The 18,880-nt window shown below is 41.5% G+C and overlaps 2 protein-coding genes across 3 annotated transcripts in view; one reads left to right on the top strand and one right to left on the bottom strand.

Moving 5' to 3' along the window:
• arhgap31 (Rho GTPase activating protein 31) overlaps nucleotides 1–18,880 on the top strand; it is a 1,181,844-nt gene that overhangs the window by 360,108 nt on the left and 802,856 nt on the right. The window lies entirely within an intron of this gene.
• zbtb20 (zinc finger and BTB domain containing 20) overlaps nucleotides 1–18,880 on the bottom strand; it is a 308,716-nt gene that overhangs the window by 194,825 nt on the left and 95,011 nt on the right. For both annotated transcript variants that reach the window (XM_028800480.2, XM_028800483.2), the window contains exon 2: nucleotides 12,898–12,971. The gene's annotated coding sequence lies outside the window, so the exon portion shown is untranslated. The remainder of the gene's footprint in view (nucleotides 1–12,897; nucleotides 12,972–18,880) is intronic.

The raw sequence follows: 18,880 nt of genomic DNA, 5'->3' as shown, positions 1-18,880 counted from the left end.
TGTGTGTGTGTGTTTTTTTTTTTATTCCTGATGATGCAGCCTGTGAATCCATTCCTGTTAAAGTCCACTTCACACTTACCTTTGTCGGCTCTTCCCCAATATTGACTTACCAAATGTTTTGCAATTTCTTTTTATGGCACTTTATGACCTTGCTGCTTTAAACTTCAGCGTTGGGTGCTCTGTGATACGGTTATATGCTCTGTAAGATGCACTATATAAAAAGAACAGTTCAAGTTGAAATTTTTATACTTGTATACAGTGCTGAAACTCCGAATGTCTCCCACAGACTTGTGGCACTGATTTAAGACAAATAATAAATGCAACACCGATAATCACAATATATATGAGGCACACTCCTCCAACCGACAGTACAGCCGAGGTAAAAATCTGTCCCTGAGTGTACTTGTCATGGCAGTCCAGTAGAAAGTCACCCTTGGGGACTGCAGAGGTCTTTATTCAATGCTGTGTGCCTTTCTAAGGCCACATGGGCTGTATGTTTTTCTGTAACAGAAATATTCTGTGCACCTACAAGCCTGTTCCATAAACTATAGTTATTCTAAATTAGACTCGACAATGGAATGACGCCCTGTCCAGTATTGTTTCCCGTACTGAACCTTAAATTGGATTTAGTGGGATTAGGAATGTTGGGTTATGTTAATATGGAGGAAATCCTGGTCCTGTATGTTCTCCAGGTGTCCATAGTGTGCATCAGGAGAACCTGTCCTCTAAATTGGCTTTGCAAATGTGAGGGTGGGCATATGTACCAGTATGCTCTGGGATTTACCTGAAGTAAAGTCTGCCATTTGTTTTTTTAACATGTGAACTTGTTACTGTGGTCTGAGTTTGTACTCCATGGATTGAGAATAAAAAAATGAATGGACTGTCACTCTGTTTAGGATGCGTTCCTTTTTTTTTTTTTTTGCTTTATGTCCAATTCTGCTGCGATAAGCTCTGGCCACCACAACTCAGAAATTTAAGGGGGGGGGGGAGTACGTGACAGATCACTAATCACACTAATTATGATTCAATGTGTTTCAGCAGGGTTCAAACCCAAAGCCACCACAGCAGAGGGGTAGACCCTCATCCCATTGTCTGTTTCTTCCTTTGAGGTATACCCATGTACCGCTTTTCAATGTCTACTATTAACAAACAGCTATGTGCATGTGTGAAAATAAATACAATGGCTGTGGGGCAAGTATTCTGCTGATGCAGGTAGCCACTACATTAGACACATACAGTATGCCAAGCTTCTTCAGAGGGGTGGTGCTGCTACTTCATAGTTCCAGAGCCCCGTTCTTAGATCCCAGCAAGGTCACTTACTCTCCAGTGTCTGCCTGGGTTTTATACTCGTGTCTTAAAGCCGTGAGTATTAAGTAAGCGGGCAACTTTAAACTCTCCACAGTGTGAGTGAAGACGTACGTCTGTGTGCCATGCAATGGCCTGGCACCCTGACCCTGACTTGGATACCTGGGTCAAAAATGGATTTATTGGTGTACAGTATATAACATTGACTTTTACTCAAATGTAGTTTATTTTTATCTTGGAAAAAGTAAGCAGACTAGTAATCTGATTAATAGGAAAATATGTATTTAAAGTAGACTGAACATAATGCAAATTGGTTTGAATGAGAGATCTGATAGTGACATCACATGGTGAAGTAGGAGGGGGCACAAAGTCACCTATTAGGTTTCCTACAAGTTTCTTTTCATCGGGATTGCAAAGTGCTGGATGTCTAATCACAAGGGTGCAGGTTTAAATGACACCAGTGACTCTGGGTACACGTCATCTATAACTTTTTCCAATTATAATGAAAGCTTTTTCATAAAATAGATCATAGATTAGCTACATCTTCTATAACAGAACAGTTGTACTAGTTTTGTAGATTGAGAACTCTGAATTCCTAGGATGACTGTGTTTTTCATTTGTTTTCGTATTAAACTTGCCAGAAGACAATAATGGGAAGTACAAAATACAGCATATTGGTTAAATGGCTCATGGAGACGAAACACAGACTGCCCAGCAATCCAAAGTGGGGCAATTCATTTCCTAAAGAGGCAAACTGTAGCTGTGAGGACAGTCCAACTTACTTAGCCATCCAACAAAAAAATTCCCAGGCGCACCATCCCTTTTTCAAATCTTTCGTAAAAGAATAAAGCTCATCGAGCTCCCGAGTGTGCAGTCGAGTTTAGCAGGGTAGCTCATCCCCGAGTGCCAAAGCTGGAGTCACTCATTAGACTGCCTTGCATAACCACTTAAATGCAGAAGTGGTGCAGGCGTCCTGCCCAGAACTTGGATTCTCCGCCAGACTTAAAAGCCAAAGTGGCTGGGCTCTTCAAGGTGTAAAGGCTGCACTACAATTTGTGAAATCTGTAATTTGTATTGTACTCGTAACAGCACTCTGAGCCCATAGTCCGCATCGCACTGAATTGAATCGTCTATCCGTCAAACCCCATTTAGCAGCACCTGTGCAACGCAAGCCGACTTGCCTCCCGTTCAGGATCTCGAAATTTAGTGCAGAGTATGCGGCATCATGGGCAGAGTAAGCAGGGTGCTTTTTCAAAATCCACTCTTTCAAAATGTATTTGCCTGCTCAACATTTTGCAGTGGATGTCCAGAATCGTATCGGGCACCTGTTGAAATCATCACCAAACTGATACATCCGGTGTCATAGTAGCAGCACCAAAAAAGCACATCCCAGCAAATGCTTTCTGTTGCCATAAGAAATGGGCTGCGATGAAGCTGGCAGTAAGATGGAATCTGTGCTGCACGGCCAGCCCAATCCAAGATAGCTGAGAAACTTCGGAGCTAAAACTACATTCTTTTTAGAATGTTATGGTAAAATGAAGAGATTACACAGAACAAAATAAAAGATGTGTGTCTGCAACAGCCTGCGGTCAGTTATGACCCTCTTGGATGGCTGCCATGAGGAAACAGGAAAGCTTGGGTTTGATTATTAACTTTCAGAAGAGGAGAAATTAACTGCCACAAACAGGCAAAACTGGAAAAGCACAGCAGCACAAAACTGGCCTTTGACCTTTGAAACTTCTCACCCCTGATGAAGACACACTCACTAACTTCACTCCCTGACCCATATTAACCCCCTACTTTCCAATTTATTATCTCATTACCATCCCCACTAGCTGTAAAGCGCACTAAGGTGCCCTCTTTTTATGGCATAGTTCCTGGCCTAGCTTTAAATCCACATTTTGAACCTAGCTTCTGAATAGAGTCATCAGTCGTGGGGCTCACGTCCAATAGCTTGAGACTCAGAAAAGGAGTAAGCAGGGTGCAGTTCAAAATCCATTTACAAAAATGTCCATGCCCGCTTAACATTTGGAGTGGATGTAACACAGGGAACCTGAAGGCCATGGTTTTTTTTGACCCTGGTCCTGGAGCCAGATGAGGGCTGCTGTTTTTTGTGCCTACGAAATGAATAAATCAGAAGCATATACCTGTTTTATCACACTCTTTATTTAATAGGAAATATTAGTTCTACTTTCAGGGTGTGGAATCAGCATTGAACTGTAGTACAACCTTTAGATGTCGGCAAAGAACTCTTTTTGTTCTGGGACACACAATGCTTAGTACTGCAGCTTTACAGTTCAAGGAGACGGCGTTCATCACATCTGTGTGGGTTCTCTCATACTTATGCCCAGTGTTTCCAAGATAGGCTCTGGTCTCCCCCCCCCCCAATTACCCTTTATTAGATTAAGCTGATTTGGGAATATTATGATGTGCTTTTAAGTTAACTTCTCTTCATGTACAGTTTGTCATTTTAATTCCACTGAGGGATATGGTTCTCCCTGCTTACAGAATTCAGTTAAAATGAGCAGGTAGCTTGCGGACAATGCAGCTAATTCCGTATGTTAATTGCATTTGTGTTCGGTGTCTGCGTCATAAATATTTACTGTAGAAATAAGATAACATCAGAAGAGGAATATGCAAAGAAATTGAATCTTGCTTGGTAGACAAAAAGGGGAACACACAGCATTTTGAAAGCCAAGTGCTTCAGCAATGGTATGGTATCGGAGTCCGAGAATCTACAGGGTCGTGCGTGAAAATGCCGAGCAGGCCTTGCCCCTTTCAGTTATGGCTAACATGGCTAGCAGACATGACCTTAGTGACTTCAGCACTGAGACAATAACCCTTTTTTTTCCCTAAATAGCTTAATCTGCTGCTGTTGCAGATGAAGTGTGATGTGAGTACGGGACAGAGGTTACAAGAAGCTGCATTGGGATCAAGTTGAGCTGCAAGGCAAAGGCTAGTGAGCAACTTTAAGTTGATGGATTTCAACATAAGGTTCAAGGTGAACAGCAGGAGAATTCAGACAGGAAAAAAATGAAGAAGCTGCTCATGAAACCCACACCGTATGCAGGTTTGTGGCACAGTTAGCACTGTTGCATCATAGCTATGGAGTCCCAGCATTGCATGTTTGCACATGCTCTCCGAATATCCAGGTTTTTCTTTCACATCCCACAGATAACCTAATCTGTGTAACCGGTGACTCTGGCCTGGCCTGCTGTGAGGAAGTACAGATGTGTACATGCGTGTGCCCTGTGATGGACTGGCACCATGTTCATGGTTGGTTTCTACCTTGTGCTCAGTAATGTCAGGGCATGCTACAGCTTCCTACTACCACACAACTGTAAAAATGGGTTAGTAGACAGTGGATGAATGCATGTTTGCTAAGATAGTGGTACAAAAATCTCATAGAAATAGGCCTTAAACAACACAGAAAAGAAATATGGTAAGATGAATCAATTATCACCAAGCCCTCCACAATATACAGGTGACACATGCAAAATGAAGCCACAGCACTTCATTCCAGTAGATAAGGGAGATCTGATGCTTTTGCATGAATGGGGGTGCCTTTCTTCCCTTCGAACTAAGCTGAATGCTAATCACTGCCTAATGAATGAGTGAGCACAAACATCCTATATCTTTGCGTTTCTTTCTTGCTCCTCACAGAGATGTAGCAGGAGTAACCTCCATATGGTTTGATAAGAATGAAAATGGTGTTACACTTGTGACTTAGATGCTGTAGCCCATAGGTAAGACACAGTCAAGCATATATCGTAGGTACTGGAACAGGAACTGACGGAGGGTGCTTCACCTCCAAGCAGAAGATGTGAGTAGATCAGCTTTCAAATAAAAGAATTGTATCCATCTCTTTAGAATTCCAGATGCTGGGATAGCGGATACAAGTCCAACAGGTCAGCCTCACTTTTAGTGACTTCACTTCAGCATTTCCACTCTAATGGCTGCTACCTATAAATGGGCTGAAAAAGCAAAACTGGTTTTTCTGACTTGATAGAAATGGGGCCAGTTTGACTGAACAAGCTGGGTGACACACAGTTCTCTCTATCTGATTAAAAACTGCAAAAGACAAATGGTGGCCGTCTTAGAGATCTCACCAGTGTCATCCTTCTTTAAAAGCAAGTGCATTACTTATGGTTTACTGGGCTCTACTCAGCCATGCCTTTTATAAAAACAGACACACACACACACACTCACATATGTAAAGATCTCGATACTTTCGTGTGTACATGAGAAAAGTCGTAAACCAAACCTATTAAAAAACAATTGCACTCTGCTGCCCAGTCACCCAATGGGCAGAAAATGTTCAACGACAAAGAGCCCAACAGTCAGAAACTGGCTGCGCAAGCCTCACAGAAAACCACTGAAGAATGGAAATAGTTGTAGTATATTAAATAGAAAAAAACAAACACTGGGGAATAACTAAATGATTGATGGATGGTAGAAAAATGGCTACAGGTTTCTTCTCTTGGGCTGCCACACCATCTTAACCTGATTAATTTTTCAAAAATCAGGTGAATACTGGATTGAATGCCCAGTTCTTGTCCATATCATGTTCTGACGATCAGAAGTTGGAAATATGGCTCATGCCCCTCACCAATAGAGGGATGGTCTATTTGGGAGGGGTGTCCTGTTGCTCTCTATATCTAGCGATTCCTTTTCCCTGCCTTTTCCAATGTTCGAAATGCTGACATTGCCTGGACAGTACAAGGTGAGCCTTTATAGGCCCATGAACTCACCCGATGTTCATTCCTTATGAACACATAAGTGAGATGATTCCTTCTTGACCCACATGCTGCACAGATGCTCACACTCATGCACATACACACAGAGAAAAGCCCTTAACTAACTGCACACCCGCTTGCACAGAATCATACATATTGAGACATCAAGGTCCCCCACTGATCCGTCTCACGACACTTCAAAGTTAAGCATTCTGTGAGAAAAGTCATTGCCCAGCTACACAACACAAAATAATTAATGAGAACTTAAAGTGTTGTTTCTCAGGTTACCAAAAAGGTTAATTAATATTCAGCTAAAGACTATGCACATTAGAAAACAAACTTTTCTCAATTACTTTCTAACCTCAAGGTGAACAGCCGTAAAAGCTGATACACGCAGCAATTAATTAGAGCTCCCTAGCTAACCTTGTGGGGTGAGCACCTGAGGTGACGGGTGGACTGCTGAGCCAGACTTCTCACTGGCAGCTTTCATTTTTCTATTGTTCCTTCTTTCCTTTTTGTAATGTCTTGATTGATTTCTCTCTGGTGGTAGCTGGTGGACTACTTTTCGGTTCCTCTGACACCTTTTTCCTTTCCCCAGCTTCGGTGAAGGCACGCACTTTAAATAAAATCCGGTTTTAACGCCTCCTAAACGTGGCGACAGATGCCTGGCAGGTTCTACTGAGCGGTGTCAAGTGACCGGTGAGATATTGCCGACTGTAGGCTGTACGGAGGAGTACACAGGGGATGCAGCTGAACTTCACTCAGAATGTACTGACACACTGGAAAAAAAAATGCTGTACTTTACAAAATGACCACCATCATCACTGGGGAGGAAGACTGTGATTTGGATGTTAAGGGCAAGTTGTCCATACTTTGTGGGGACATCTCTTTATTGGAGGATAAAAGTGCTCCTCAACCTCAGCCGTACAAGGACTCATTTAACATCAATACACGCACGACATAAAAACACCTATCAGTAACTTGTAAATAATAACAGATGTGATATGGACAACATAGAAAAGTGACAAAAATAATAAGCATTAAATAAAAAAAAATACACACACACACAGGTTAAGAGAGACACCCTTTTCTGCCCCCAACAAGACCTGTATTTACCAAGACTGGCAGAGTGGCTGCTTCACAAGTTGGGTTTAAATCCCGGTGAGGTCACTGCGCTTGTAGCTTTTCACCCAGGTACCCCATTATCAGCCCCGTACTTAACATATATGTGTGTGCCAGATTTGAAGTAATCTCTAAATTTCCCAAAATGATTGAGTGCCTGTCCCTGGATTATTACTCCAAAGAGACTCTGGGCTTCACAGGCAAGCGTGTGATTATATTCACAAAATTCCATAATCTGTAGCAACACTGGCCAGGGATGGACTCTTAATGACACTGTGGTCTGTGAACCCTGCCGTTATTGTAAGGAGAGTCTGTCAGACATGCAAGCTGGGATCGTATCATTTATGTTTTCTTGCGAGATGTTGACTAGGGACACTGTGGTTACAACCTTTCTGATGTCTTACAACTTAGCCACATGACCACAAAGCCATACCATGAGGGCACACAGAGGTGAAAAGGTCTGCCTGGCGCACACACTGAGTCAACATTTGAGAAGACTCGAATCCATTATTTACAGGCGCACATGCAAGGCACATGTAGGAGGCAACATTCAGTTTCTATGCTGCTGTCTTTCAACATTTACCCACTAAGCTACAGATTTCATTAGAAGGTGAGATGACTTGGCACAAGATTACAGTATGTGATGGGGAAACAACAGCCAAAGCACAGATTCGACTCCAAAATGAACGAAATACAGTGCCAGTCCAAAACAGGCAGACCATTTTACTGATAGCCCAAAAATACGAGATGCTTTAGTACAGAAAATGGCAGGTTGCAGCAGAGCCAGGCAGCCTGTGACAGTGGTGATGCTCCCTCTTGCTTGGCTGCCAATGCCGACTCTGAGCCAGCAGAATGCAGTTGGACGCGTTCACACTCGCAACTCCTGCCGATCAGTGCTGATCCGGCAGCAATTATATTTTCACACCTTTGAGAGCCAGACCACCTGTGAAGGCCACAGGGGACAAAGGATGGAGACGATGCAGACTATTCCTTCCATCCACTCTTCTCTGCAATTATTTGTTTTAATTAATAATCGATTCAGAGCAGATGATAACATGAAGCCTGTCCAAATCTAGTTTGAACATGTGAATACATGTTAGCTAGGCAAGGGGGTCATGGATCATATGATCATGGCATGCAATTGATGGGCAGAAGTGGATTGCCTGGCATATCTTCTGAATGTCTTAGAAATACAGTCAAAACCTTACTTGTCAAAGAATGCTACATGGTACAGAACTAGCTAGCAGAGTACAAGATCTGGAGGTTTTGCTCTGAGCAGCTTACAAATGAGATACTCATAACTGCTGTCTTGGACCTTTTACCATGAACCAAGAACCACCCACACACCTTATAACCAAGAATGTTTGAATCACCCTTTTTGCTCTGCTAATATGCCTCCCAATATGATTAATTCTTCCTTCTAACCCATTTAATCCAATCCCAGGACGCAAGAGGCAATGCATGTCCTTGCAGCATCAGAGAAATGGCAGGAACCAACCATGGAAGGAATCAGAGTCTATTACTGGACATACTAGTGAGGCACCCACGCTTACTCATGAAAAGCCAGTTTACAGTCACCGACCATCTCCACTTCCAAGTCTATGGGACACAGGAGGAAATGGAATATCCTCAGACTAAAGGAGAATGGGTAACCAGTACAACAGTAGGGCCCAGGGAACAGTGCTACCTAGGGGTGGGCGGTATGACCAAAATTCTATATCACGGTATTTTTCTAAATTATCCTGGTTTCACGGTATTCGACAGTATTTTTTTCCCCATGCATGAGTGGATGTTAACCACATTTTCCACTGCAATTACTGGCTAAGAATAACCTATTCCACTGTCAAGAGTATTGTACATTGTACAAAAAAAACATTTTAATGTGCACACAAGTATTAATACAGTTTTGCATTGCCCCATAAAGTGATAGTTTTCAAGGGGGTGGCACTAATGGAGAAGGTATCACATTGCATGACAGATGCAGTCAAAATATAGAACCTTTTTATTGAACAAATTTTGCAAAAACAAACTATAATTTTGACAACATATTTTCAACCATACAAAGAGGCATTTAGACTTAGTAAAATATCCAGAAGTGCTTGTCAAAAATTATATTGCACCGAATATGTCTTAGAAAAGGAATAAATAGTAAATATTTTTTGTAAACCAACTACACTTTCTGTTAATGTTAACAATCTCTGTCCACTGACACGTTAAAGTGACTTTTTAAACAACTTTATCATCATTAAACTGCATAATATTTAAACTAATAAATAATAACAATAAAATAAATAATAGTATTATTACTGATAGTTGCACTATTACTTCAAGATTTCAAGCCCAGGTGCATTACACAGTATTCACCAAATTCAAATAAAATACAACAAGTGCAACTTGGTGATGACATCTTTACCAACTGAACCATCATTTAGGCAAACTGCATTAATATGGACCTTGCTTCAAGCTAAGCTATACTGGGAAGAAAAAAACAAACTATATGTCGAGAACAAAGTCAACATTTCCACTTTATTCTCGCCATTTATGTCGAGATTAAAGTCGACATTTCCACTTTATTCCATAGTTTACTTCATAATTAAAGTAGAATGTCGTAAACTAAACTTCTTCCTAAAATCAATGTTTAATCAATTACTTAATTTACCCCGTCATAAATTAATGCAGCACATTAAATGCTTTGTGTTACAATCCCCGACCCAGTGGTTAATCACTACACTTCTTAAACTGACTTCCTCCGGACTAAGAGAAGACAGCGATCACCATACAGAATCCATTCACTTCATGATATTCCTGCATTCTGAAAATTTAGAATGCTAAGATAAATACTTTATCATTTTCATGATGAAAAGCATTAAAGCAGGTATTACACATGCACAGTAGTGAGGCGGTAGTGCTGCTCCCTCGCAGTAAGGGGTCCCCAGGTGTATGTTCAGTGTAGAGAACTTTATGGCAGGTGTGACGAGGCTCCAAAAAACTGGATGTATGAATAACTATCGCACAGGTTTAACTTAAATATTGTGTAAATGTTGGGTTTGTGATCTGCTGGTCGGAGACACGAACACAGAATTCAATGCATGTTCTTCTGAGCGGGCTATCTTTATTGCATGCATGCTGTCTCTATCTGACGTACCAAAACCCCAGTTCCTATCCTTCCTTTTTCTTTCACCACATAACCAATCACCACACGATAAACGTCTTTGTGAAATTAAAACTAGTTATAAACTTAGCCCACAGAGTGTTCAGAACTTAAATATCTTTGTTATACATGTTTAATTATGCCATCCATTCAGAGTTGTGCCCATCTCTGAACGAGTCGCCAGCAGATCGCAGGATGAATACAAGCAAAACATACACTAGCAGGGTCAATATAGCACAACAAAACCCCACATCCTACATGACTTTGAAAGGAAACTGAAGCACGCCGAGTAAACCCACCAGAAAAACATGCAAATGCAAGGGAGGCACGCCGCCGTGCCCCCATATGATTAATGCATGCTTTAATGCATTTCACCATGAAAATTATATTAAGTATTTATCTTAGCATTCTAAATGTTCAGAGAGCAGGAAGATCATGAAGTGAATGTATTCTGTGCGGCGATCGCTGCCGGCGCCTCCTCTTAGTGCAAGAAGAAGTCAGTTTAAGAATCACTTAACACAAAGCATTTAATGTGCTATATAACTTATGACGGGGTTTGAGAAAATCTAGTAAATTAAATATTCATTTTACGATGAAGTTTAGTTTACGATGTTCTACTTTAATGACAAATTACAAGAATAAAGTCAACATGTCGACTTTAATCTTGACATAAACGGCGAGAATAAAGTAGAAATGTCGAGAATAAAGTCAACATGTCGTTACACTATTACACAGTACCCAGGTACATTACACTGTATTGAAAACAAATAAAACAAGTACAACTTGGCTTGCAGTATTATCCAGTAGTATAGAAACAGTATTTACACATCTGACCTTTTAAAACTAAAGTATCTCCAGGCGACGGACGTGACTCCTTTTTTTTGGCAAAAGTTCTTCTGTTCATCATGTTCAACTTTATCGTCGGCTTCAGTTTCGGAATGCTACCTATTTGGTGGTGTAGCAGTGAAAAAGAGCCCTAGTGCAACAAATCTGTGTTTAGCGGTGTAGCAGTGAAAAAGGTCCCCACTTGAACAGTTTCCCGCTGAGCCACGTTCCGAACGTCGTTTAAGCAATTTAAACCGGTGTTGCGGTATAAGAAAAATCCATATCATAAAAAAAATAAACGGTTTTCGGTATACCGCCCAGCACTAGTGCTACCCACTGTGCCATATCTACAAGTAATCTGCACTTGATGTATTTTGTAGAAAGCACCATAATAAAGTAATACACAAGAATATAAAGAAAAAAAAGCACAGACACACTGTGGTACCAGAGTTCTGGTTTCAAATCCAACATATATGCATACTTCTTTGGCTGACTCCTTTATCCAAGGCAACTTACAACATTTAAAATACAACTGGTTATATTCTTTTGTTTTTTTCAATTGGAGTACAGGCAGGTCAAGTGACTTACTTATGGTCACATAGTCTCAGTAGCAGGATTTGAACACACAACCTCAGGGTTTGAGGTCCAAAGCCTTAACCACTGCACCACACTACCTGCCTAAACTCCAAACGTGGGCAGTGCTTGTATAGAGTTTGCACGTTCTCCTCACGTCTGTACGAGTTTTCCTCCATCATCACCAAAGATGTGCAGGCCTAATTACTGTAAATGGCAGTCTAGCGTGAGTAAGTGTGTCCTGCAAAGGTCTACCACCCCCCATGCAGGACTGGTTCCTTCATTGTACCTGCCTTGCTAAAACTGACACCTGCATTATGCTTCCTAAACTGGATGAACTGGTTGGAAAATAAATGGATGGATAATGTTAGAATAATTCACAGCAATCAATATAAGAGTTGTTATGTATGAGGATTGATGACCTTCAAAACAATTCTCTGACAAAGAGACCCCTGAGCAAATGACTGCATACATACCTCTCTATAAAAGAAACCAGGATGAACCTCGAAAGAAGGAATGCCCCCTCTGCCAGTTTAAACAAGAGGCCTCTCTAAATATGGAAGGCTGGCCCCTTGATATATCTGTTTACAGGCCCATCAAAAAAGAAACCGGGATATTTTGAGATATTAAAAAAAAAAAAGGAACACTTGCATTGCGATGTATAAACTCATCCCTTCAGTGCAATACTACTGTCTCAGGGAGGGATGATGCACTTCACGTGACACACCCCTGTGGGGGCAACAGCACCTATACAGCAAAAATCTCAGTGTACATTATGGTATTTCTGAGCTCCAAATCATGAATATCGGTGGACTAGACGAAGAGAGCCAAGAGCCTAGCTTCAGAGAAGACCAGATCTAACAGTTTTCCATGTTGATGAAATAATTGGTGCAAGTCTGATTTGAAAGGTGTGAAGGATATACCCAAAAAGTGTGACACCTTCTCCCATTAGGTGGCATGATATTGTGATTTTGGAGTGAAGATTTTATTTTTCTCTGTATTGTCCCATTCAGTGTGAATGTGGGCATGATTTTTAATTGTTTATGTTCCCAGTGAAGGAATTTTGCCCTACTCATGCTGTGCACCCAGGGCTGCCAGGATTGGCACCAGCTCCCCATAATCCTGAACTGAATGAGTGGGCTAGAAATTGAGTTGACGGGTGGATAGTTTCAAATGGTTACATACCCTTTTGAAAGTGTGTGGAACAAAACTCAGTCTTCCAGAAAGTGGGAAAGAAGTTCCATCTCTGTTTGGATTATCTACAAGTAGAAGAAAAAGAAAAAAAATCATTGTAGTTTTAACAACAACTGTGGAAATGTTTCACCGTTACTAGGCAGAAACGCAGCATAGGTGGTGGTAAAATAATGAAGGCATCAAGGCCTTTTTTAAAACTATGAAGCTACATTTTGGGATTTTACACTTTTTTTCATTTAAAAATATTAACTACATTTTGAGATCTTGCAATTATTTTCCCCTTTACTCTTCATCAGGAATTATGATCACTCTGCCATGTAATGTTATATTCACAATTGTGTATCTCTCAGTGTGGAAAATGTGCACCACAATAAACCTCTACATACAAAAACTATTCTGTCCCTCCGTAGATGCATCTCAGTAAACAAAATTCCAATCATGCCAGGAACCCCCTAACAACTATACAGCTCTATATACAGTACGAAGAATTTTGCCCCCACTCTGCCCCTGACCTTTGAAGTTGAGGAATACCAAGTCAGTGACTCTCACCCAGCAGAAACTTTACACAAGAGTAAAAAATATTGTGCCCACTTGTCATGCACCTCTTCTTTGGGAATTCCAAAATCCCCCCCCCACCACCAAACTATCCCAAGCCAGGTTTCTCTTTATCCAATGAACAATACACTGATATGCTTCACCTAGCCAGCCCCCCACAGCCACCAAGAGGGAGGCGGCCACTGGAGATACAGGCAGCCATGGATGTCAAGCCAGCTGGGCTTCAGCAAGAAAGGAAACAGGAAAGAAGGCTGTGAGTTATTTGAGGACAAGAGTTCGGAGGACATTCACAGCTGCAAGCAGCCTTGAGAAATACGCAGGCCCCCAGGAAGAAACATTCATCTGTGTGGTCAGGGTCTGGAACAGAGTCCTCCTGATCACAGCATCCAGCTGGGAACCCTGAAGGCACAGGCGGGCACACATCAAAGTGCATGTCCCGGGCTTGAGCTCTCAGGGAGCTGGAGGTGGGCAACACCAGGCCATGAGAGAAGTCACGAAATTGTGCTGAGGGGACTCCAAGTAAGCCTCTGTTACCCATTATGCAGTTTCTTCTAGTGCATGCACAATAGTAAACAGTTTCCTTGAGGCAAGAAATATATATAAAAAAAAAAAAAAAAAGCCCAGTGGCAAGGTACATACAGGTCAGGCCACAATCCTCCCGAAATGAAATAACTGAACAGTAACCCTGATGGAGGATATTCGGAGCTGAAGTCACCTCAAACAGCCAGGAATCAGAGTAAAAAGACTTGGAGGAATTTTTACAGGCTGGGTGGAACTGATGCAGACATGCAAGGAGTATGACCGCACATCTGCACCTCACCTCATCTTCAGCAATTGTACCAAAGCTCTGTACCACCAGGTTGAGCAACGCTGCTGAAAATCCCACTCTGATGTGCAGCACAATCTCAACTGTTGTCATGGGTGCACATCAGAGTCACACAGGGGAAGTACTGACCAACCTGATCTTAAGGCTCCTCCTCCTTCACCCCAGGGATACTCCTGCGCAACCAATCAGGAGGCAGTTGACAGCAGCTAAAATTGGAAACACTTGGGTACACACATCGTCACTTTTTCTAGGCTGTCCTAAAAAGTTTCACATTTACACATGACTTAATCTGGAGTGGTACCCTTCAGCACATGTGTCTATCTCTGCAGTCTTCATCTTGCATATCCATTCAGCACATACCAATACTGGTGATTCTGTTTATGCCTTCTTGGACACTTAGGTGGTAATTTTATTAGATTATTGCCCTCCTCATTGTCTACACAAGCAAAGACCAAATAGGTGCAAAACCAGTATGAAGCCACTGAGCTCAGTGTGGGACCACTATAACAGCTTATACAGTTGTGCTCATAAGTTTACATATCTTGGTAGAATTTATGTGTACCATACTTTAAAGAAAAGATGACTGATCAGGCGAAAGACAATTAGTTTACTTTTAGTGGAATCCACATGTAACTATAAGGCATCACAGAATAGCACAACCATTAAACAAAACATAGTAATAAGAAGAATAATGAGATGGTTCCTGTTCAAAAGTTTACATACCCTTAGCTCTTACTACTGTGTATTGCCCCCTTTAGCATCAATGATGGCATGTCGTGTTTTGTGATAGTTGTGGATGTGGCCCTTGATTTTCCGAGGTGGCAGAAGTGCCAATTATTCTTGGGAAATAGCCTTTAGGTCCCGTACATTCTTGGGTTGTCTTGCATGAACTGCACGTTTGAGATCTCCCCAAAGTGGCTCAATGATATTGAGGTCAGGAGACTGTGATGGCCACTCCAGCACCTTCACTTTTTTCTGCTGTAGCCCTCTTGAAGGGTCAACTTGGCCCTGTGTTTTGGATCATTGTCACGTTGGAAGATCCAAGTGCGTCCCATGCGCAGCATACAGACAGATGAATGCAAGTTGTCCTCCAAAATTTTCTGGTAAGATGTTGCATTCACTGCGGTGGGTTGGCACCCTGCCCGGGATTGGTTCCCTGCCCTGTGTTGGCTGGGATTGGCTCCAGCAGACCCCCGTGACGCTGTGTTCGGATTCAGCAGGTTGGAAGATGGATGGATGGATGGATGGATGTTGCATTCATTTTGCCATCAATTTTGACTAAGTTACCTGTGATGCTGTAGCTCACACACCCCCACAACCTCAGAGATCCACCTCCATGCTCCATGGAGTACTTTTCATCATGGGTCTTGGTTCAAGTACCTCCTTATTGTGCATCTTGAAGCAGCAACACTACTTGTTCGAAGGGAAGCCTGTATTTCAGCTAAAGTGGCTTGTGGGTTTTTCTTGGCATTTCGACAAATGGTCCTGGCAGTTGTGGCTGAAATTTTCATTGGTCTACTGGATTGTGGCTTGGTAGCAACATAACCCCTAACTTTCTACTTTTTTCTTTAATCACTAAGTTTGAACACTACTGACAGGCATTTTCGATCTCTGGATATTTTTATATCCTTTTACTGATTTATACAAATCAACAACCTTATATCGCAGGCCCTTTGACAGTTCTTTTGCTTTTCCCATGGCTTGGTATCCAGCAAAGTCAGTGCAGCTCTGCATGAATTTCAATTGACCGTTTATACACAGACACTGATTACAATCAAAGAGGTTACAGGTCTGGACACTCTCCCTTAATTACCTTTCATTTGAACCAGTGTGTGTATATTATCAGCCCCAACATGTATGTATACATTTGATCAGGCCCATTTGGGTGTTTTCAGTTATTACGATTTTAAAAGGGTACACACAATTATGTGATAATAAATTGCTTCGCCTGAGCACACACCCTAATTAAAAGGAAAGCTTTCTGCATGACTGCTTATATTTTCCAAACAACAGACAATATTTCACAGATTCTGAAGGGTATGTTAACTTATGAGCACAACTGTATATACATAAGGCAGCAGCATCTGTTGTCTATGACAAAGCAGATAAACTGATGCTCTACTGATGGAAGTATAAAATCTTGTCTTAGATGTCTTTCCAGGTTCTTCCATAAGATCTTTGTTTGATTTGGATGTAACACCTTAGAAGATATTGTCACACTGTTATGTTGTCATGCTCATTATGTAGTCTGGTGAGCACTTGGTTCCAAGGATCAGATAATGGTCACAGTGGAAGACACCCCTCCTAGGAAAGTAATACTTCAGTGTGGGAAGTACATGGTCATCACTACTTAGGGATTAGCATGGTGTTAAACTTATAAGACGACAAATGAACACAAACCATTGTGGAAAACGTGTATGCTGTGCACCAACATAGAAGCACCAGAGCATTGACACCTACAGACTACTTTTGATATGCATTAAACTTTAGGACAATATGGTGACAAATGATTTGTCTGCCCAAAAAGAATTCTTCTAATGCTTACAGAGGGGCAAGTAAGTGATTGTACCCACTAGCTGGACTATAGTAGTATTTTGCTGACTGACTACTCTTTATGAATGGCCTGATAATATTGAATACTGAAATCCGCACTTAAATGGTACAGTGGTTAGTTGCCTCCAGTGAACTGGGTTAAAGATATATGGTCCAAGTACGGTTTGTATGGCGTGTGCATAGTCACTCAAAGAGTCAGTTCTCCTCCGCACATCAATAAAACATTCTGTTTAGGTTGACTGGGAATTTTAACTTGATCTGTGTTAGTGTTTGTGCAATGAGTTTGTACTCCACTCCATCCGAGTCTGGTTCCTGCTCTGCACACGTTGCTGCTGTGGTAAGCTTTGGAATTCTGTAAACGTGCATACGGAATAAGGGTAAGAATTAACATAATTAACAAAAATTATTAATCCAGTTTGTTGTTGTGGAGGGCTGGAGCCTTCCCAAGCAGTGGCAGTTGTGAGGTAAGAAGCAGTCCTGCATGAGGTGCCAGTCGATTGCAGTGCATGAACATTATGATGCAGGAGCATATACCACCAGCCAGTCCTGCCATCCTGGTATCGCCATGGATTTTGCTCATTATGAAAGAAGAACAAGTTGACTTCTACGTAGTTGTATGCCTCTTTTAAAGGGCCAGTCTTCTATGCATGCTTACCATAAGTACAGGAAATAACATTTGTCCAGTACTAGCTCTTGTCAACTAGTATAAACATTTCTTTTTTTTTTTTCTTTATGTAATCACGAGTATATGAAAAATGTTTCCAAATTAGATGTTCTCTGGAATAAGGAAACTTCTCTCCATGCAAGATAAAGAAGAAATATCTTATTCAGTTCTTACCAGATGTGAATGTTCACCACACACTTCACTGTTACAGGAGTATGGAGTGTATCAAGTAAGCCGATTTGTGTTTTCTGAAATTACATATTTAAATACAATTTTGTTCATATTCGTCAGACATTCAAGCAACAATTATAACTAAAGCTACTTCTTCTATGGCATTAAAAGGATGTGCTCAGTCTGCTCTGCTGGCAGAAAATGCTTGTGTTAAGCAATATGGAAGTAGCAGTGAAGCAACAGTGACATGAATGCTGCGTTGCACTTGTCTGGATGACAACTTCATCCAAGGCAACTTACCAGGACACATTATAACTACTTCCATGTAAGGAACTAGTAGCATAAGGAACCTGCTCAGTTTCACAAAGTGGGTCAGAGCTGGAATTGAACTAGCAACCTTCTGGTTTACTGTCCAAACCTATAGCTAATCTAATCTAGTTAACTGACTGAATTATTAACTTGGGAAACAAGAAATGGGCTTGACGTGCTGAGAGACTTCCACTTATATATATATATATATATATTTGAATCTTGTGTATGAGAGCCAGTACTTCAACAGATGTTGTGATGACCATGTAGCTGGTGTCGGGTGAAGAGGAGGATGGAGTATTGCAGGAGCCCTCATGGAATGAACCATCATGATATCTCTCTATATCCAGAACAAATACAAAGAAGGCCAAAGTTCACAAAATTGTGTACATATATGTAAAACACACTGGAATGGACAGACAATGGTGGAACACACTGTATTTGGTACACTGTATTAATCATTGAGGGGAAATTGTCTTTTTGCATGACCTTTGAGTGTCGGAGTGCAGAATCAGCCAGTGTACAGTGCTCCTGAAGCAATTGTCAGATTAAGGGCCCTGCTCAAGGGCCCAACGGAGTAGGATCCCTTCTGGCAGTAACAGGATTTAAACCGGCAAGACTGAACATACCAGCGCAGATCCTTAGCCTCAGAGCCACCACTCTGCCTATAAAGCATCAATAATTGATTCCTTCCTTTCTTTCACTCAAAACTGAGCCATCCTATAATTTACCTCTGAACTCTAACCTCATAGACCTATGGTTTGAGAAGGCTCTAAACCTCCTGACTGGACCACTTCCATTAGGCATGGATTGACTTCAGTGCTGGGAGTGGCTTTTTAAAGTCATTGAACTACCCAGACTCTATGTCCTCTGGTGGCCACTGAACCTTCTGGTGA

The sequence above is a fragment of the Erpetoichthys calabaricus genome, chromosome 4 (assembly GCF_900747795.2).
Source record: "Erpetoichthys calabaricus chromosome 4, fErpCal1.3, whole genome shotgun sequence".
In the NCBI taxonomy this organism is placed as follows: domain Eukaryota; kingdom Metazoa; phylum Chordata; class Cladistia; order Polypteriformes; family Polypteridae; genus Erpetoichthys; species Erpetoichthys calabaricus.
The sequence above is the reverse complement of the archived record's forward strand: the minus strand, read 5'-3'. Positions and strand labels throughout refer to the sequence as shown.